The sequence below is a fragment of the Lacerta agilis genome, chromosome Z, assembly GCF_009819535.1.
Source record: "Lacerta agilis isolate rLacAgi1 chromosome Z, rLacAgi1.pri, whole genome shotgun sequence".
NCBI classification, from domain to species: Eukaryota; Metazoa; Chordata; class Lepidosauria; order Squamata; family Lacertidae; genus Lacerta; species Lacerta agilis.
Genome location: NC_046331.1, coordinates 12,395,497 through 12,416,072, shown reverse-complemented (window position 1 = coordinate 12,416,072; position 20,576 = coordinate 12,395,497). Strand labels below are relative to the sequence as shown.

Genomic DNA, 20,576 nt, shown 5'->3' with positions numbered 1-20,576 from the left:
ATATATTATTGAAGAAGGAAAAAAAAAAGCATAATTCAGGCAAAGAAAAAACAAATATTAACAGTAAAATATTATAAATTTAACACAAGGGTTTTTGATATTAAAGTCAGAAGAAGAAGAAGAAGAAGAAGAAGAAGAAGAAGAAGAAGAAGGGTGTGTGAAATGGATAAAATTATTGTAAAATTATATATGGGGTATCTAAAAACTTATATTTTACAATTAAGGCAACAGGAAAACAGGAAAAGGTATTGTCTGTTTATAAACACCAAATAGACAGATAAATATTATTTATTAAATTAGTTTGTTGCTTTTTTATCACAGCAACTCAAAGCAACTTACAATATTTTAAAATAAAATTGCAAAGGTATTTGGCACACATGTGGATGCAATGTCATATAGCTAATAAATAGAGGTGAAATTGGAAGGATCAGCGTCACCCCTAGCTGTTCAACTATGACATGCCAATTTCTCTGACAGCAATGAATGTAACTTCCTTTTTTTGGTAAAGTTCCCCCCCCCATGTTATAATGTATATAAAACACAGGACAATTATAATAGTGGGCAAAAGTTTAAAGATGAAAAACAAAAACTGTAAAATGCACACACAGAATGAGTAGTTGCACATGAGTTTAAAATAGCAGAGTCCAAGTTAAGACTATCAACGTTATCAGATCATCAAGTCTTCTGTAGTTCCAGATTTCCCAGGCTTGTGGCGAGGGTTGTCTTGTGAATTATGGTTCCACTGTATACGTATGTCATAAAAGAAATATCATATACCAAGGATCTGGGAGGTTCTAGTCCTTGTTGAAATCTCAAATTATGTATGATTCCCTCCATTATAGCTATATTCCAGAATTAGCAGTACTAAGCATCTAGTGTAAGATTTTGGACTGTTTGGGGCTGTTTGGTCTCTGTAGCACAATGGGTCAGTACATCTGGCTGTTAACCAGAAGGTTGGTGGTTTGAGCCCACCCAGGGATGGCTATGGGCCAGATTCCTGCATAGCAGGGGGTTGGACTAGATGACCCTTGGTGTCACTTCTGACAGAACCAGTTCTGTGATTCTGTTATTCTAGGAATGTAACTTTGTTGAACCATTTATTTAAGGCAAAATAAAAAATTCCTTCCAGTAGCACCTTAGAGACCAACTAAGTTTGTTCTTGGTATGAGCTTTCGTGTGCATGCACACTTCTTCAGATACACTATATCTTCAATATATTTAAGGATCTGGTGACTTCTGTTTCAGTGTATCTGAAGAAGTGTGCATGCACACGAAAGCTCATACCAAGAACAAACTCAGTTGGTCTCTAAGGTGCTACTGGAAAGATTTTTTTTTAAATTTTGTTTTGACTATGGCAGACCAACACGGCTACCTACCTGTAACAGTTATTTAAGGGTATGTTATGAAGCCTACTTCCAGCCTCAATTGATTATTACTGTAATGGAATGACTACTAGAAGATATACCCCCAAAAAATCAAAATTAACCGTGGGGTGGGGTGGAATCTGACTGCTGTTTGGGCTTTTTGTTGTTTCTACTGGCCAGTAATCCTTTTGGCTGCTTTGATTCATGTTGTTGTTTTTATAACTGAATTTTAAGACATCCCTTTGGTCCCTTGAAGGCAGAAAGTTCAGAGCATTAAAGTTATGGGAGTGGGTTGGGCATAGCTTGCTGGTGGTGTTAATCACTAAAGAAATGTTTTATTTGATAAACATGTAGTGGACAGGGTTAGAAAGGGTAAACAGCCCAACCAGAGCATATTGGAGAAGAGTAAATAGGAAGAAACAAAGGGATTCACTGTTTTCAGGCTTGTTCCAGATAAAATTTGTGTGAGTCTGTTTTCTAAAGGGTTTTCTGCCCAGCCGGCCATTTTTCTATGCTTTTCCTTTTATATATATATCATTTTTAATTGTTTTTATATAAATACATTGAGAAAAACTTTCACATTTATCTTTCCATTCATTTAACATTTTGGCCTTTCAGGGCTGTGACTTCCCTCAAACCCTCCACATGATTTTCTAATATCTATTACTTTATACTACTTAATTCAATCATTGCTTTAAATCATCATACCCAACTTAATCACTATAATTTCATATTTACAACGACATTTCTTTGATAATCTACAAAGCTTCTTGCTGTCCTACCAAAGTATTTGATCGAATACCATTGTGCTTTAAATAATTCATAAATTTAGTCCAGTCTTTGATGAATTTCTGGTCCCGCTGTTCTCGGATTCTTCCCGTTATTTTATCCAATTCTGCATACTCCAGTAATGGGGGCCACTCAGAGCAGCCAATAAGGCCATATGTATTTACAATTTTTACTGTGAGGTGGTTTAATTTTTTAAAAAACAAATAAATAAATACTGGGCATGCAGGTATGTCATATGCAAAACTTCTCCCCCTATAAACCAGTCCAGACCCTGCGATCATCATCTGAGGCCCTTCTCTGTGTGCCTGCTCCATATAAGGTCCAGAGGGTGGCAGCACAAGAACAGACCTTTTTGGTGGTGGCTCCTGACTTGTGGAATCCTCTCCCCTTTAAATGCCAGGCAGGCAAAACATACTTTAAAAAAAAACAAAAAACCAGGCCTTTGGCTTTTAATTATCTGTGGCCTCCTTTCATGTGTGCCAGGTTTGCCTTTGTAAAATATGAATGTGATTTAGATTTTTATATGCTGTGTTTTGTGGTAGTTTTACTGTATGTTATTTATTTGTTGTTGCATGTTGCTTTGGGTTGCCCTGGCAAAACAGTGACTAATAAGTTTAATAAATGAACCATAAGTAAATATAGCATTCACAAAACTGTAAAGCTGAGTCTACAAGGTAAAAAATGGATTAAGGTAATACAGGATCTCAAATTATGGAGTCTCACAGTCAAAAACCTTTTGTCCTCTACCACTGAGGCAATATCTAAAAGTAGAAGCTGGTGAAGATGTTTAAAGGTTGCTCTTTGGTGCCCTCTGGCCAAAAAGGGAGGTGCTGCAGCTTGCTGCTCCCTGCCAGGCTAAATCCTATTAGCTGGCTAAGCAGCTTGTCAGGTGACACACGGGGCCAATGGCGTTCCCTCTTACTCTATAAAGGCCATCATTTCTGCTGCTGTTTGCTAACCAGCTTTGTCTCCCACAGAGTAGCAAGACTTCTGCTTCCCATCCTGCATGCTCCTTAAAACAGCAGTGGCTCCGATTCTCATTCCTGAGTTGAAATAAAATAGCTGTGTGGGCTATTTTTCTTCTTTGACAATTGTTATATGTTTATATGAAGCACCTTGGAGGGTGGGAATCAATATTTGCCTACCCCATGTTATCTGAAGCCATGAAAATGCTTCTTGATAAATTAGGGGTATATGAACAAAAAGGCCACACCTGCAGTTACTGGGCACTTAAAAAAGGCATTTGCTCTGCTTTCCTTAAAAACTCAGTGACGGCATCAGCAAGTGTGGGGAGGGAAGAAATGTTGCATGTTGATGTAAAGTGTCATTTGATAGAGCTGTAATATTGAGAAGAAGCATGTTTACGGGTAGAGGGAGAGGGAATTGTTTGGCAAGTAAAGTAATTTAAAACTGACTGACGGAACTATAACTCATGTGTTTCTTAAAACTCCTGCAGCTGGGGGGGGGGGGAATGCACCACTCCCCCCCCCCTCCATTTTTTTCTTTGGTAATTGCTTCCATTTACTTATTTTGGGGGAAAAAAGATGGAGGGTGAGTGAGGAAATAGAAACACCTCCCCCCCCCCTCTCCTTGTTTACTGTGTTTCTTTATTTATCTCCTATATAATAATAAAATAAGAAGTGCCCTGCTGGATCAGGCTAATGACCAGCAAGTCTAGTATCCTGTTCTTTCAGGATTTGTAGAGAAGCCTACAAACAGGACCTGAGAACAAGAGGAGAATCCCCTTCTGAGCTTCCAGAAAATGGTGTTCAGAACCATTACTGCTGCTAACTGTGGAGGCAGAGCCTAGCTGTTTTGGCTAGTAGCCATTGATATAGCCTTATCTTCCAAAAATTTGTCCAATCCTCTTATAAAGCCATCCAAATTGGTGGCCATCGCTGGAAAAGTAATTTGAAATGTGTTCATCTCTGTCTGCCTGTCTCTTCTTTAAATATTCACACTCCACTTGCGATATTGTTGCCCAATTTGTCATGATGGTTCCTAACATAGAGACTGGTCTATGTGTGGAAACTGTCAGATGCCATTTTGAATTAAGATCGTGGACTGAACCAAATTTGGCAGGGAACTAATAGGGCTGTGCACTGGGTTCAAATCCTGAACCAAATCAGGCTGTCTGGAGCCACTTGGAGCTATCTGGTACTCTTAGTATCTAGGGCATTGGGCAGGAAAATGGACGGCAGGCCATGCAACAGGGCTTCTAAACAGCCTCACATTGTGCTTAGAGTGCATACTGTTGAGGGTGGGGGAATGGATGGAAGAGGGGAATTTGATTCAGTGTAAATTCATATCTGAGGCAATATGTGAAGTGGGAGATTTCTGGCTCATAGCTTGTGCTCATTCTACACCAACTTTCTCCTTACCAACTTGCCTCTCTCTGCTTCTTTGACATGAGACACTTCTATGCAGATTCTTAATTCCTGCCTTTCAGAATGTTACAATCTTAATGCTCCTGAACTGATTTCCTATTAATCTCAATGCCTGAGCCCTCACAGCTTGTTATGGAAGAGAGAACCACACGTGCTTACTATGTGGAATGGGAGTGAGGGGCTAAATCTCTCTCTCTCTCTCTCTCTCTCTCTCTCTCTCTCTCTCTCTCTCTCTCTCACACACACACACACACACACACAATCACTTACACACCAGTGATTTATTTGTTACTTCTCCCTGCCACATTCCTTTTAAGACATGTGTCATAATAAATGATTATGGCCTGTACTCTGTATCCAGGCACTAAGAGCACATAAGAGCTATTCAACCAAGCATAATGAAAAATTTAAGTAACTAGTAATTATTAGGACTGTCAACCAGTTTAAGATTCTCCCCCCTGCCCCACCAAATCAATTAGTCATCTAGCTAGTTTTCAATTAATTTAGGCTCCAATCCTATATGGGAATTTACCTATCAGGAAGGCCACAACAAAGTTTGTGTCTGAGTAAACATGCATAAGGCAGGCTGTGTGGTATAGTGGCTAGAGTGTTGGAGAGCAGGGTTCAAATCCCCACTTGGCCATAAAGCTCACTGGGTGTGACCTTGGGGCCAACCACAGCCTCTCAGACCAAAGCCAACCTCACAGGGTTGTTGTGTGGATTAAATTGCCAGTAGGGGTGGGGGAGAGAGAACCATGTACGCCACCTCGAGCTCCTTGGAGGAAAAGGTAGGATAGGAATACAATAATAAATAGTAGGATTGCAGAGTTGACCAGTGAAATACCAGCCACTCCCTTTGATAGCTGTCATTGAGAAGGCCATCAGAAGGGTTAATGTCAGGCACCCTTCTCCCCATCTTGCCTGGATCCAACAGTAGCTGAGAAATGCATCCCATAGCAACTTGGTAGCAGAGCATCTACTTTACATGAAGACAGGTTCAACCTCCAGCATCTTCAGGTAGAAGTGTGTGTTTTTGCCTCACAATGTCTCTTCCTTGCCTGGGTGGAGGGTAGAAAGTGTGTGTTTGTGAATGCATGAAGCTAGACTACTGTACAAAGGCAAAATCTACAGTTGTTGCTCCACCCACTTCTGCCTCTGGTTCGACCATTGACACATCACACACACACACACACACACACACCGAAGTTTGCCAAGAAAGAAATGGAGTCCTTGGACTGAAAAAGATCCCTCACCCCAGATCTAAAGGGAAGAGAAAAGGTGGGTGCTGAGCATGCATGGAAATAGTTTCTGTGCAAGCCTCAAACAGAGAACTGGCTAAACTAAAAGGAGGATCAAGAGGAAAAGATCAGACTGCAGTGGGTGGCGTCCTCTATTTTTACATTGAACTTTCTGGGCTCTGTGTGAAAGGACAATCGCTGACTTCCAAAGCATCCCTCTGGTTCTCACCTATCGACTCAGAGACATTTAAAAGAAAAGGCTCCCCATTCTTCTCTCTCAGCTGTGCTTTCCTTTCAGCTCCCCACAATCACTAGGGTTTGGTTTATAAAGCTCTCTAAAGGAATATTCTCCCAAGTTTTGCAACAAACGTAGGCTGCTGCTTACACAAGGCAAGCTGCACTGCTTCTCAGTCCAGGAAACCCAAAATTCTGCTAGCGAGCAGGAGCAAGGGACCCATCCTGCAAAGGGAATGTACAGTGGTACCTCAGGTTACAGATGCTTCAGGTTACAGACTCCGCTAACCCAGAAATAGTACCTCGGGTTGAGAACTTTACTTCAAAGTGAGAACATAAATCGCGTGGCAGTGGTGTGGCGGCAGCAAGAGGCCCCATTAGCTAAAGTGGTGCTTCAGGTTAAGAACAGTTTCAGGTTAAGAACGGACCTCCAGAATGAATTAAGTTCTTAACCCGAGGTACCACTGTAATGGGGAAGAGCCATAAGTTCAGCGGCAGAGCATCTGCTTTGTATGCAGAAGACCCCCCAGTTTTAGTTCTGGTGCAACAGCATTTGGAACTGTGTACAGTCCTGGTCACCTCACCTCAAAAAAGGATACTGTGCAGTTGAGAAAGGTTCAGGAAAGGGCAAACAAAATTCTCAAGGGGATCAGGTCACTCCCCTATGATGAGAGGTTGCAGCATTTGGGACATTTTAATTTAGAGGTGACATGGTAGAAGCAGGGCCGTCTTAACTATATGTGGCGCCGTGGCACGAAGATCCCTCCGGCGCCCCTTGCGCTCCGCCAGGCAGGGCCAGGAGCAGTGGGAAGCCAGAGGGCGCTGCATGGCACCGAACTCAAACTATCCCTCTGTCTCCACCAGCGCGGCCGAAGCGGCAGTGCGGCGCGGCCATGAGGCTCGCCGCCGGCAGCGCCACTTTCACCTGCCTCTTCTCGGGCTGCGCAGCGCGACTGTCCAGGGAGCCCTGGCTGCCACACCAAGGGGAGGCTCGCCGCCGGCTTCCCCGCGATGGGGCCCACAGCCCTAGAAGAGGTGGGCGAGGGTGGCACTGTTGGTGGGGCTGGAGGGCAGCTCCTCCGGCAGGGAGGAGGCCCTGGGCACGGCACGGCATTGCGCCAGTAGCCTCTATGGCTAGGATGCCTCTGGGTAGAAGTTTGTGAAATTATGCAGGGTGTGGATAAAGGGGATATAGAAAAGATACTCTCCCTGTTTCATGACACGAGGATTCATGAAAATCCAATGAAGCTTAATGTTGAAAGATTTAGGAAGGATAAAAGGAAGTACTACTTCATGCAGTGCATAAACTATGGAACTCACTTCCACAGGAAATAGTGATGGCCACCAACCTAGACAGCTTTAAAAGAGAACTGGATAAATTCACGAGGGATAAGGCTATTGATGGCTTCTCGCCACAATGGCTATGCTCCACCTCCACAGTAGTGCTCTATTGCTCAAGTCCTGCTTACAGGTTTCCCACAGGCACCTGGTCATTGTAGGAACAGGGTGCCAGACTAGATTGGCCATTTGCCTGATCCAGCAGGTTCTTCCTATAGTTGCCGTTGACTGGACTTAACTGACCAGGGGTCCTTTACCTTTCTTGTAAATATTTTTTTAATTAGTTTTCCAATATTCCCCCCAATAATAGCCAAATTATAACAATATCAAATTATTATTGTTGTTATTATTAATACCCCGCCCATCTGGCTGGGTTTCCCCAGCCACTCTGGGCAGCTTCCAACAAAATATTAAAATACAATAGTCCGTCAAACATTAAAAGCTTCCATAAACAGCTTTAATGACACAGTATTGAGCAGGCTCTTCTTATGCTTTTATGTTCCAGTGCTAAGGTAGCTGGGAAAATTGTGTTCCTTTCGCCAGCCTCCAGATCGTCTTGTACAGACAAGGATGGAGAACTGATAGCCAGCCCAGATGTTGCTGGCTTCAACTGCTCTCACTCCCAAGCGCTGAGGCTGGTGGGAGCGGGCTGCATATACAGCATCTAAAGCACATGGCTTCCCCTATAGAATCCTGGTAACTGTAGTGAGAGCTGTAGAGAGAAGTGAGAGCTGGACCATAAAGAAGGCTGATCGCCGAAGAATGGATGCTTTTGAATTATGGTGCTGGAGGAGACTCTTGAGAGTCCCATGGACTGCAAGAAGATCAAACCTATCCATTTTGAAGGAAATCAGCCCTGAGTGCTCGCTGGAAGGACAGATCCTGAAGTTGAGGCTCCAGTACTTTGGCCACCTCATGAGAAGAGAAGACTCCCTAGAAAAGATCCTGATGTTGGGAAAGAAGGAGGGCACAAGGAGAAGGGGACGACAGAGGATGAGATGGTTGGCCAGTGTTCTCGAAGCTACTAACATGAGTTTGGCCAAACTGCAAGAAGCAGTGGAGGATAGGCGTGCCTGGTGTGCTCTGGTCCATGGGGTCACGAAGAGTCGGACACGACTGAACGACTGAACAACAACAAACTGTAGTTTACCTCTCAAAGAACTACAATTGCCAGTACCCTTAGGAGAACTACAGTGACCAGGATTCTTTGGGGGAAGACGTGTTCTTTGAATGTTCTTTAAATGGATGCTGTGCATGCAGCTATAGAGCCAAACAGCATCTGGTGTGGCCACAGGTTAGCCACACCTGTCTTGGGTTGGTGGGGGTGATGTAGTGCAACATTATGTTGCAGATCTCACTTGATTATATACAAATCGATCTGGTGGAGGAGAGGGGGGGGAAGGATGCTAGACAGCCCCTTTCATCTCATTTCATGGAGACGTTCCTTTTTCGTTTTTGTGCTTGATGAGGTGAGAGTATTTAATCCCACCACATTGGAAATCTTTACATGATCAAAGAATTATCCCGTACAGAAAGACTTCAGAAAGAAAAGGATAGGAGCCAAGAGACAAACTAGTACAGAAATAGATGTTTAAAAGGAGATGTTGGACTCATTGTGGTAGTGTCCAGCAGCGAAGGTTGTAAGGACATAACAAGAGCTCTGCTGGATCAGGCCAATGTGATCACAGTGGCTGACCAGGTGCCCCTATGGGAAGCCTGCAAGCAGGACCTGAGCACAGGAGGAACCCCCCCCCCCCCCCGCTTTCCAGCAACTGGGATTCAGAAGCACTGCTGCTTCCCATCCTGTCTAGTAGCTAATGATAGCCCTCTCCTCCATGAATTTGTCTAATATTCTTTGAAAGCCTTCTAGATTGGTGGCCATCACTGCCTCCTGTGGGAGTGAGTTCCATTGTGTTCATAGGTAAGCGAAGTGTTCACACACTATTCAGTTGTCATCTTCTACAATATTTATAAGTGTGCCATTAAAAAAATGGTTTCCAAGCTTTAAAGTCAGGTTACATACGCTTCAGGTTACAGACTCTGCTAACCCAGAAATGACGCTTCAGGTTAAGAACTTTGCTTCAGGATAAGAACAGAAATCGTGCTTTGGCGGCGCAGTGGCAGCGGGAGGCCCCATTAGCTAAAGTGGTGCTTCAGGTTAAGAACAGTTTCAGGTTAAGAACGGACCTCCGGAATGAATTAAGTACATAACCCAAGGTACCACTGTATAACACTTTAAGCCACACTAAGTGCACTTTATTGATTCCCCGCATCCTAATCAAATATCAGTTCAGCAACTTTCAGCCATTGGGAAAGGTTTTCAGGTAACTTTCATATATACTGTAGCATGTTAAATTACCGTGACACACTTTTAAATTTTTGTTTACCGAATGTAAATCAGATGAACATGCCAGGTTAGATCTCCATCAAATTAGGGCAGCAGAAATGTTTCTGGAAAATGCATGTTACTCTTGTGGGGCCAATTTCTCTCTTAATTTCCTCTCTCTCTCTCTCTCTCTCTCTCTCTCTCACACACACACACACACACACACACACACACACACACACACACTTTCACATCCTTACACTGCTGAAACAACAGTGGAGCTTGGTCCATGAGGACAAACAGGGCACTGCCACACCAACCAGTGTGCCCTCAACCAGCCCTCATCTGCTTGCCTTCTTACCTGCAACCTGTGCAGAGGGTGAAACTGCCTAGGAGCACCCTCCCTCCTCCTTATGTTTCAGCAGGGAACAGGATGGGGGACAAAAGTAGTTGTCTCTGCCTCTCATTGGCTCTAGCTCTGCCTGTCATGGGCTCTGGCTCCACCTGCTGTTGGTTTTCCTGCCTTCAGCCTCACCAATGGGCACCAGCCACCAGTGTGGAAAAAAAGCAGCCCCAGGAAACTTTGAGAAACTGCAGAAGTATGATCAAAGTTCATAAAGTTGTGTTTTATCACCAGGCGTCTACATGGGAGAAGGGAGAAGACCAAGCTGCAGCAATGACCCAGCAGAGGAGAGGAGGAGATGGCAGTGACTCTATAGTTCTCTCAGTCTCCTTTGGACCAGGGGCATAGCAAGGGGGGGCAGGCCACCCCATGTTCCATAATGGAGGGGGTGACAAATTATCAAGGAACTTTTTTTTTTGGAAAAAAATTAAATTTTATTTTGATTATTTTTTTAAAAAAATGCCTGCTCTGAAGGTCTTCTCTTACTATACTAGGGATTATATAGCTATATATGAAATTTCATGCATATCGGTTAATATCTTGACCCTCCTCCACCAAAATAGCTGTTTACTTGGCTGTTTTCCTACGTCGTGAAGGCTGAAATTTCAGTTCAGTGGAGCACTTAGTGTTCCCAACCCTAACCCTGTGGAAACCCATCTAATTAGACTTTAATTTGATTTTGAGATGTTTTTGGGAGGTAATTTAAATTATTGTTTGATTTTATACCAATGTTATGGATCTGATGTTAGCCACCCTGAGCCAGACTTCGGCCGGGGAGGGTGGGATATAAATAAAAGTTTATTATTATTATTATTATTATTACTTGTTATTATTCCTTTGTAAGAAAATAAGAAATAACGTAAAACCATTTTTGTGGGGGGGGGAATCAATGGGGGGGGTTGACAAGAAATTTTCCACACCGGGTACCACCTGACCTTCCCACGCCTTGGGGGGGGGGTTGACATTTTTTTTTTTTTGCCCCCAGGTACCAATTTACCTTCCTATGCCCCTGCTCTGGACATTTGCTGGGTTATTAGCTCCCTTTTGAGTGTATTGTCAGCCAGCTTTGGAAATGATCAGATGAGCTGCAGTTCTTCCTGGCTCAGCTTATACGGTTCTCTCTTGGCTCAGCTTCTGCTGCAGCTCAGGCTGAAACCCCCCCAGTGCCTGGTGCTAGTTGGGACATGTTGTGCTCCTTCAGGCACCTGGGTTCACTCACCATTTCGGACTATTAGCAGTCTCCTCCCATTTCAAGTTGGCTTCAGAAGCAGCCAGTTACTCTTAAGAACTCTTAAGAACAGCAATATGGGACCTGAAATTATCTGCTTCTGTTTTAAAACACTTGCAGCTGTGACCTGCAGTTTTCGAACTATCTTCAAAGGCAGCTCTATGTTTAATTCTCCTTTTCCAACTTAAGGGCTGCATTCCCTTCTGGGGAACCACATGCCCTTGGTGGGTGGAACAATAGGCTTGAACTTAACTCCAGCATTTTTGTCCACAAAATCAGGATGTCTAGAGGGACACAGCTTGTTGTCCGGTACTCTGGGGACCATCAGGAGGGTCGTCCCAGAGTGCTGAACCAGGAGGCGTCCTGGCCTGACCCTGCTGATGATCACCAGAGCACTGGATCAAAAAATGGGATATTCCAGGATCCGACAGAAGCTGGGACTGGCTTCTGTGATCCAGTATGTCCTGCTTAAAACGGAACACTTGGGAAGTCTGAGAGAGAGGACTGGAGAGCCAAATTAGGCCCCCCAGACCTTAGGTTCCCCGCCTCTGCTGCACCCCAGCAGAATGTTGGGAGAGTGATATGGGCCTATTTCCAAACTGTGTTGTGTATGTATGGGCAATCATTTCTGCTGAGTCATTCTTTCCCTGCTTGATTTTGATGACCCTGCATCTTTGTTCCTCCTGTCTGCCTCTGCCCTGTCCATTAGCTTGCTTTTCAATAACAAAAGGCTAGTATTCAATCAGGATAACTGTGTGTCAGCAGAAGTTGCACAGAGCACAAGTAACTGGCTTGATAAGGCGAGATCCTTTCTGACCACTTGTGAAGTGTGCAGCTTCTGTTCAGTAGACAGAGCAGTAAAACACCATCACTTACCTCCCCAAAGCCAGCTTTTCTTCCAAAGAGGAGAAACCCTGGAGGCTTACAGCGCCTTTGGGGGGTGGTGGGAATCCAAGATTAGTAAGAGGTGACAAGATAGAATTTTATAAAATTATATATGGTATGGAGAACGTGATCAGAGAAAGGCTCCCCTCCCCCCCCCCACTAGAACTTGTGGGCATTCAATGAAATTTTATGTTGCAAACTTCAAGACAGATAAAAGGAAGGGTTTCTTTGTGCAGCACAGAGTTAAAACTATGGAACTCGCTCCCCCAGGAGGTGGTGATGGCCACCAACTTTAATGGCTTTAAATGAGTAGACAATTTGATGGAAAAGAAAGCTGTTAATAGCCATGATGGCTGTGCCCCTGAGGACTCCAGGTAGGAAAACCAGAAACTCACCCGGGGCCAAGCAGGGCGTGGTCAGCAGTCCAACAGGGGGTCAGTCCGGCAAGGAGCAAGGCAGGAAGCAGGGCAAGGTACAGGTCGGGATCAGGTACGAAGACACAAGCAGGCACATGGTAGCAACTGTGTTGCTCACGCAACCTGGGGCTAGCTGGCTTTTATCTGCTCCGAGGCATAGGGCGGCCCCAATCCTCCGGTGACTTGCCTCTCCTTCTGGCCTGGAGGTGAGCACTCCTCCTGCGGCAGCTTACCGGTAGTTCCCTTCGCCTCTCTGCCCTGAGCCTCCGCAGCTCAGGAGAGGCTGGTGGGTTACCAGACCCAGGGACAGCCTCAGCTTCCCCTGACGGGGCTGAGAGTGGAGCACCGGCAGGCAATGAGTTCTCCATCGCATCAGGAGCCAGAGCAGGCTCCGCTGATGCCTGCACCTGAGGACCCAGCACAGGTGAGGACCCTTCAGACTCAGACCCTAGCACTGGCTCAGCTGGTTCTGGAGGCGCGGAATCCTGTGCAGGCTGGGATCCCTCAGGTTCAGCGTCTGAATCCCCAGCCATCACAATGGCTATGCTCTGCCTCCATGGTCAGAGGCAGTTAAGTGTTCTGAGTAGCAGTTGCTGCAAACCACAGAAGGGGTTCTGCTTGTGGTCTTCCCCTTGGGGCATTTAGCCAGCCACTTTCAGAACAGGATGCTTGACTGGATTGGCCATTAGCCTGATTCGGCAGGGCTGTTCTTATGTTATTATCTGATTAAAGGTTTGCGAATATGTGTCTGGAAATTTGTCCCTCCTGCTTTCATTCATTACCTTAAGTCTTTGCATAAGTTTTTCAGCTAGGGCAAGAGACCAGTCTTTGCATCACCATCGCTGTAATGAGAACTACATGGAGTATTTCCGGTGGTGCAGCTAGCTGAACAGCAACTATCAAATACGAGATTAGATATTTGTACAATAAGCCATTTGAGTTTTCCAGAAGTATCTAAGGAAGGGTATGCTCTGCTTGCTTCACATTGGGGCTCCTCCAAGCGCCCTGTTTATTCCACTTTAGCTGCTATTTGCTTGCACAAAATTTACATAGAGGTTAGATGATGTCCAGTCAAATAGTGAGCATTTTTTTCTGCTTTGTTTGCAGGGCAGCTCTACAATAGTAAATATTTGTCCCACATTTACATGGATTTGCTTGTGCAGGGTTTACACATCTTCTTGTTAACTTCACTCATTTTAATGCATTTCCCTGTCACCTTCCTAACAGCAAATACCTAAATGTCCAGTATGCTCTTGAATCCTTTCTGCAAAATGCTGACAGTCTGAAAGTGACCTTTGTATGTCCTTGAAACAAAATGCAGTATAAAAATAAGGTGGAATGAATGAATGAATGAAGAGCATTCCATGCAAATGAAGCTTTAAGCTGAGACAATTCTAGGCCATCTTGAAGGTTAGGTTAGATATACAATCTGGAGTGGCCCAACACTTTCCCCCAAGTGCAAAAGTGTCTATTCCCTCCCTTATTCAGGTTGCTCAAGCAGCTCTGTGTTTAAATAGCAAACTTGAAGCAAGGTCCCAGGATGAACAAGAAACTGGGAATCGGGAGTCTAGTTCACCAAGAAACCAGGAACCAGCTTCAGCCTCACCCTGTCACAATATATTTGTACCCTGCTAATTTGACAGCAAGTGGAAGAAAATCCACATATGTGAGTTTTTAATATGGTTTTTTAGTAATCTGACATTCACCTAGAACACAGGTTATCAGTATCCGGGGTGAGAAACCTCAGGCATGTGCCCCTTGGAAGGTCATGTAAAAGGTAATGTGGCCCTCAGGCTGAAACAGGTCTCCTACCCCTGATCTAGCAAATAACATAGGAAACGACCTTATACTGAGTCAGACCATTGATCCATCTAGCTCAGTGTTGGCAGTGGCTCTCCTGGGTTTCAGGCAGGAGTTCTTCCCAGTCCTACATGGAGATGCACCGGGGATTGAACCTGAGACCTTCTACATGAAAGGCAGGTGTTCTGTGGCCCTTCCCCATAGATGCTCCATGATAACCACACCAAACCCTACTGTTCTCTCTTCCTTTCAGCCAGACTTTGCCAACTTGGTGCCTTCCAGATGTTTTGGACTACAACGCCTGTCAGCACCAAGCCAGGCAGGACAACCTTACTTGCTGGGGTGCATGGGAATTGTAGTTTGAAACACCTGGGGAGCACCAGACTGGCAATGGCCACTCTCGACTGTGACTCTGAAAGCAGCTTCTGCGGACAACATTTCTGTACTCTGCCCTCGTCCTGTCCCAAGGGAGCCATTGATAGATTAATTTCCAACAAAGATAGATCAATGATTTATGCTGGGGTTTTCACTCACAACAGAACCCAGACAGACTTTGATGCACTTTGACATGGCCGGGCAACACCGCAGCTCGTAATTAAAACCTGATGCTGAAAATTAAAAGGTGGGGACGGTGCACGTGCTGCAGAATGCAGTATTGGCCTATTGGCAATCGAATCAATCTATGATCAGCGATGATGGATTGAATGCTTAAAATGCTGGGGGGGGGTGCTCAGTGAAGGGAAAGCAGAGCCTCAGCAGCCCAAGTCCCAATGACCAGATTAACAGGGTACATTAAATGTTAATACATTTATTGGCATTTGTGGTGTGGCCTGCCCTTTTGGCAGCAAGTGTTTTGTACAGTGGTGATGAATATGCTTGCGACCAGGGGATGGGGATACTGCAGCTGGAACCTTGTGTCGCATCCTGTCTCAAGAGGAGTGAAAGCCTTTGTGCTGAGTGGACTCCTCTGTGGAATGCTTACAATGCAATCCTGGGCATGTCTACTCGGAAGTAAGCCCCACTTACTTATTTCCTTAATAATATATATTTTTAAATATATACAGCTTGTTTTCTCCAGCTCCAGAGGGCAGGACCCAAACCAATGGATTCAAGTTACAAGAAAGGAGATTCCGATTAAACATCAGAAAGAATTTCTGGCAGTAAGAGCTGTTCAAAGGTGGAACAAACTCCTTCGGAAGGTGGTGAACTCTTCTTCCTTGGGTGTCAAATCCCTCCTCCTCCCCAGTCCACATTCATCTTGCCTGGCCTCCCTCTCAGGTGTGATGAGTGTGGGGGAACATGCTGGATGAGTATGGGGGAACATGTTGTCAGAGCATCTGACATAGGTTAAGATCCTTCTCTTGTTCCCAGTTTTTGTTTCTGGCCATGTCCAACAGCACCATGTGCTCCACCTCTCCAGAACCTTGGGTTGAAACTGGTGGGAGGGAACCCCCAATGGAAGAAGGCCTGAGGAGTGGTGGCGGGACAGCAATGAGTTGTCAGAGGGGAAAGACTGGGAGGAGGAAGTGTTGGAAGCTGAAGAGGAACAGGGCTTGGTGAGAAGGGAGAGTCTGTGGCAGAGAAAAGTCGAGAAGCAGAAGCAGGAGAGTGGGATGAAGGGGGCCACGAGGCAGAAATGAGTCAGGCAGGTGAAGAAGCACAAGTGTTTCTTCCTCTCCCTGGTCTCCTGGAACGCAGAGAGGCATGAAGCAGGAGAAGCAGAGAAGGCACTCAGGCACAGTTTCCGATTGCTTGGGGAAACCCCAGGGCTTAGGCAGTTGTGGGAAGGCCTAAGCCCTGGGGCAAGACCTACCGAAAAAGAGTAGGCCTAACACTCCTGTGCAAATCCTGTTTATTCTAATAAAGACACTGCCAATTCCATCATCTGTGAGTTGAAGCTTGCCTAACCCGTTTCATCTTTTGAAGCAGCTTCCTGGGTCTTTTGTTTTCAAATCTAATAAACGATTTGTCGTTCCAAGTCATTCCAAGGTTTGTGCACACAAACACAAGCACAAAACCCTGTCTCTTTTTTATGGTGTTGGTGGATGTGGAGAGTGCACAGCTTACATACTCTTGGATCGTAAAAGCTGACCTCAGCTATCTCTAGCGGAGCAATTTCCCCATCAATATTTTAGTTTGAAACTGTCACATTGCCACAGTTGTAACTCTGCTGAGTCACTTGGCTGCTCTTAAACTTGGCAGCTTACGATGGGATCCTCTCTTCATTTCCATGTGGCTGAAGTGAAATGTTGGTTGAAGTATACCCTTAAAAGTAAGTATACTTTGCTTAGGGGCAAGTAGAAGGGAAAATCTATTCTTCCAGTCCCAGCTGTTGGCTTTCAAACAGGCATTTGGTTGGCTGGATCTGAGAACAGGATGCTGAACTAGACAGTGGCATAGCAAGGGAGGGGTGAAAGGGGCGGGGCGCCCCGGGTTCCAGGGGAGGGGGGTGACACTCAGTGGCCCCTCCCACCACTCCCCAAGCCGAGACCCGGCACCCAGCACCCCGTCTGTGCTGTTTTACAGACGGCTGGGGCAGCCCCACAAGCCGCCGCTCGCTCGGCAGCTCACTCAGTTGCCGCGGGAGCAGCAGTGCCGGCCCGGACAGACCGAGCATGTGCGGCATTTCCACGCATGTGCAATCCATCCGACGTGACGCTGATGCCCCCGCCGCCAGAGGGGTGCCTCCGCGCAGCATTTGCTGCCCTGGGTGGCGAAGAGGCTTCCTACGCCCCTGGAACTAGATGAGCCTTTGTTCTGATCCAGCAGGGCTCATCCTATGTAACTGCAAGCAAGGGATTGCTGTTTTCTTCCAGCCCTGCCTGTGGACTTCCCTCAGGCATCTGGTTAGCCACTGTGGGGAACGGGAAGGAAGACTGGATATGCCTTTGGTCTGTTTCAGCAGGGGCTCTTCTTACGCATTTTGGGGGCCTCAATGAGAAGTCAAGTGTTGAGAAGACGGCCAACGCCAGTGCATTGGACTAGGGCCTGGGAGAGACAATCATGCATCGATTGGCAAAAACCCTCCAGCATTTCGGAAAATGGAACATTCCTAGTCCTGCCTAGAGATGCCAGGGATTGAACCTGGGACCTTCTGCATGCAGAGCAGATGCTCTACCACTGAGCTACAGCCAGGAGTGGCCCATCCCGCTTTGCTGCCTAAGGCAAAGCAGGAAGCTGCCTCCCTGTGTGCGTACCATACACTGCCCCCTTTCCCACCCCCGCCAAAGCCTCACATACCAGGGTTGCACAGCTGCAGTTATTGGTGAGATTGCACAAGAGTCCCATGACATACTGTGAGAGGCCCCTGGAGGCCCCTGCGTGATATCACTTGGGCTCTCACAAGATTTTGTGGGGCTCTTGCGAGATCTTGCCAGAAGCAACTTTAACCACCTCTCCTCACTTCTCTGGCAGCAGGGGGGGGGCACACTTCTTCTACCTGAGGCAGCTGCCATGGTCTGCCTTGTGGACAGGCTGGCCCTAGCTACAGCACAGCACTGTTTCAAATTCAGCCAAGGCAATGTTGTAGAGGAGACGAGAGCCCAAGGACTACATTCCTTGGAGGAGCGGGAAGGCCTTGCAAGGAGAGGGCAAGGTTGCTTCACATCGCCAGCCTTAATGACTCCCTGCATTGCTCGCCTCTTCCCCAAAGAGGTAAGCAGCGCATTGAAGTAATACAACGAAGCAATACCTTTCTTTAAACTTATCTTTCACAATACGGCCATCAAAAGCGATGGGGATGCAAATGGAGACAGGCGTTTTGCCGTAGCGTTCCGGCCCTCCCTATTAGAGCCGCTGCCTCCTCCTTTCAAACAAAGGCATGTTTGAGCTTCCTCCTTACTTATTTATTTCCACCAACCCTTTCTCCACCACGAACAAGGTGACTTCTCCCCCCCCCCTTCTTTTTTTGAAAAAGAGCGAGCAAGCTTTTTCTTGACATCAATTATTAACAGAGAGAGAGAGAGAGAGAGAGAGAGAGAGAGAGAGAGAGAGAGAGAGAGAGAGAGAGAGAATATTGGGATGAACTTGAAAACAGTTGTTATGTGTTGGGTATCTTTGTGTGTGTGTGTGTGTGTGTGTGTGTGTCCCAACTCTTTTTCTTTTCTTCTTTAAATTAAGGGCTTCCGGCAAAGGCACGGATGTTTAGAGTGAAGGGTGCGTCCGTGTGAGAATGTGGGAAGTTGGGAGGGAGAGGGAGAGAAAGGAAGGAAGGAAGGAAGGAAAGGTGTGTGTGTGTGTGTGTGTGTCTGTGGGCGCCTGGGTGCTGCTTTTGCCTCCGAACGGGCATCTCGTTAAGGTTGTGTGCGGAGGAATTTGAAAAGCTGTTTCCTCCCCTGCCAACCTTGTTCGAGCTTTGATTCCTAACTGACAGTGTGCTGAAGGATTGATCTGAGCGAGGATAAATAATTCATGAGCTGCTTTCCTCTTTTTCACCACGCCACTTGCCTGTTTTCTTTCTTTTCTTCTCTCTCTCTCTCTCTCTCTCTCCTCCCCCCCCCTTTGGAGCAGCTGCGAATGTCGAAAAGCCACATCCCGTTACAGCGCTTGGCCATTGGTGGTGGAAGTAAAAGACAGGTTGGAGCAGAAAACTGTATACATAGAGAGAAAGATATAGATCAATAGCCCTGTCTGGTGACATTAGCAATCTCTTAATCTCTTCCTGCCCACCACCCCTCTTGGACCTGATGTGTTCATCTTACTATTTGCAGGTAGTGGCAGCGACCATTTGAATGTCTTTCACTTTGGGATGCAATGGTCCTTCCAGAAAGGAACGTTTTTCAGCCCAAGGGTCATGTCCCCTCCCGGGGCTGCATGCAGGTGGTAGGCAGGGCCAGAGGCTCATGTTGGCAGATCAACAGGTGCAGCTCTAACTTTTATTCAGTGGCAGACCCTGTGCAACACCAAAATTCAGTGCTGTCCTCCACCTCTTGCCTTCCAATCTAAATCATAGTTGCAGCACCCCCTGCTGCACACACACACACACACACACACACACACCCCCGGCTCCATGCCCAGTCCATCTCTGCTTTATCCAATAAAAGTCCACCCAGGGACGCAAGAGACTTGATCACAGTGCAAATGCACGGTCATAACCACATACAAAAGAGCCCTGGTGGATGGGGCCAAAGGGAACCCGTGCAGTTTAACATCCTGTTCCCACAGTGGCTAACCAAATGTCCCAACGTGAAGCATGTGAGCAGGGGCCTGAGTGCCCACCAGCAACTGGCACTCAGAGGCAGACTGCCTCTTGGAGTGGAGGGAATGTCTGGTAGCTATTGATGGCCTTGTCCTCTATGAATTTGCATAATCCTCTTTTAGGGCCAGCCAAGTTGGTGGTCAGGCAAAATCACTTGATCCTGCAAATGGAGGCATGGACTGGTAAGGAACATGGCTGTCAGAAGAATCCTGAGAGCTAGATAGAGAGGCCTGGAAGACTGCATTCAGCCTCTGGATTTTCCTGGACATAACCAGGCAGAATTGACATCTGGGGGGATTTTTTTGGGGGGGGGAGGGGGCTCAAGAATTTTGGTGGTTTGCTAAGCTCAACAACTTTCGGGGTGTCCTGGCAACCCAACCTTACCTTGTCCTGCTATAGCACAGTGACACAGCATTGCAGTGTTGGGTACTCCGGCTGCCAGCCAGTCCATTCCATTTTCTATCCCGCTGTTGTGTCTGCAGCCCACAAGCAGAACCTGAGCACAAGAGCCCTCCCTCCTGCGGTTTCCAGCAACCGGTATTTGGAAGCATTACTGCTTTCAAATGTGCAGACAGAGCATAGCTTTGATGGCTAGTACCCCCCCCCCCCACCCATAGCTTGGTCCTCTGTGAACTTTTCTCGTTCTTTTTCAAAGCCTTCCAAGTTAACGGCTACCGCTGATTCCTGCAGGAGTGAGTTCCAAAGTTTAACTCTGTGCTGCATGAATAAAGTACTTTCTTTTATCTGCCCTGAATCTTCCAGCATTTAACTTCATTGTACGTCTTCTACATCTATGTTACATGAGAGGGAGAAGAACTTTTCTCTGCCACTTTCTCCATGCGTTGCACTAATCTATAAACTTCTGCCACGCCATCTCTCATCTTTTCTCTAAACTCCAAAGCCCCAAACGCTGCAAATTTCCCCTCACATCAGAGTCATTACACCCCCTTGATCATTGCCCACCTGGAAAA

General features: G+C 46.2%; 2 non-coding genes across 2 annotated transcripts; one reads left to right on the top strand and one right to left on the bottom strand.

Moving 5' to 3' along the window:
• Positions 1–907: 907 nt before the first annotated feature.
• On the top strand, positions 908–981 carry TRNAN-GUU. Its single transcript has one exon. It is a non-coding gene; the product is annotated as a tRNA-Asn (tRNA).
• A 16,490-nt stretch (positions 982–17,471) lies between these two features.
• TRNAA-UGC lies at positions 17,472–17,543 on the bottom strand. The gene has a single exon. It is a non-coding gene; the product is annotated as a tRNA-Ala (tRNA).
• Between the last annotated feature and the right edge of the window lie 3,033 nt (positions 17,544–20,576).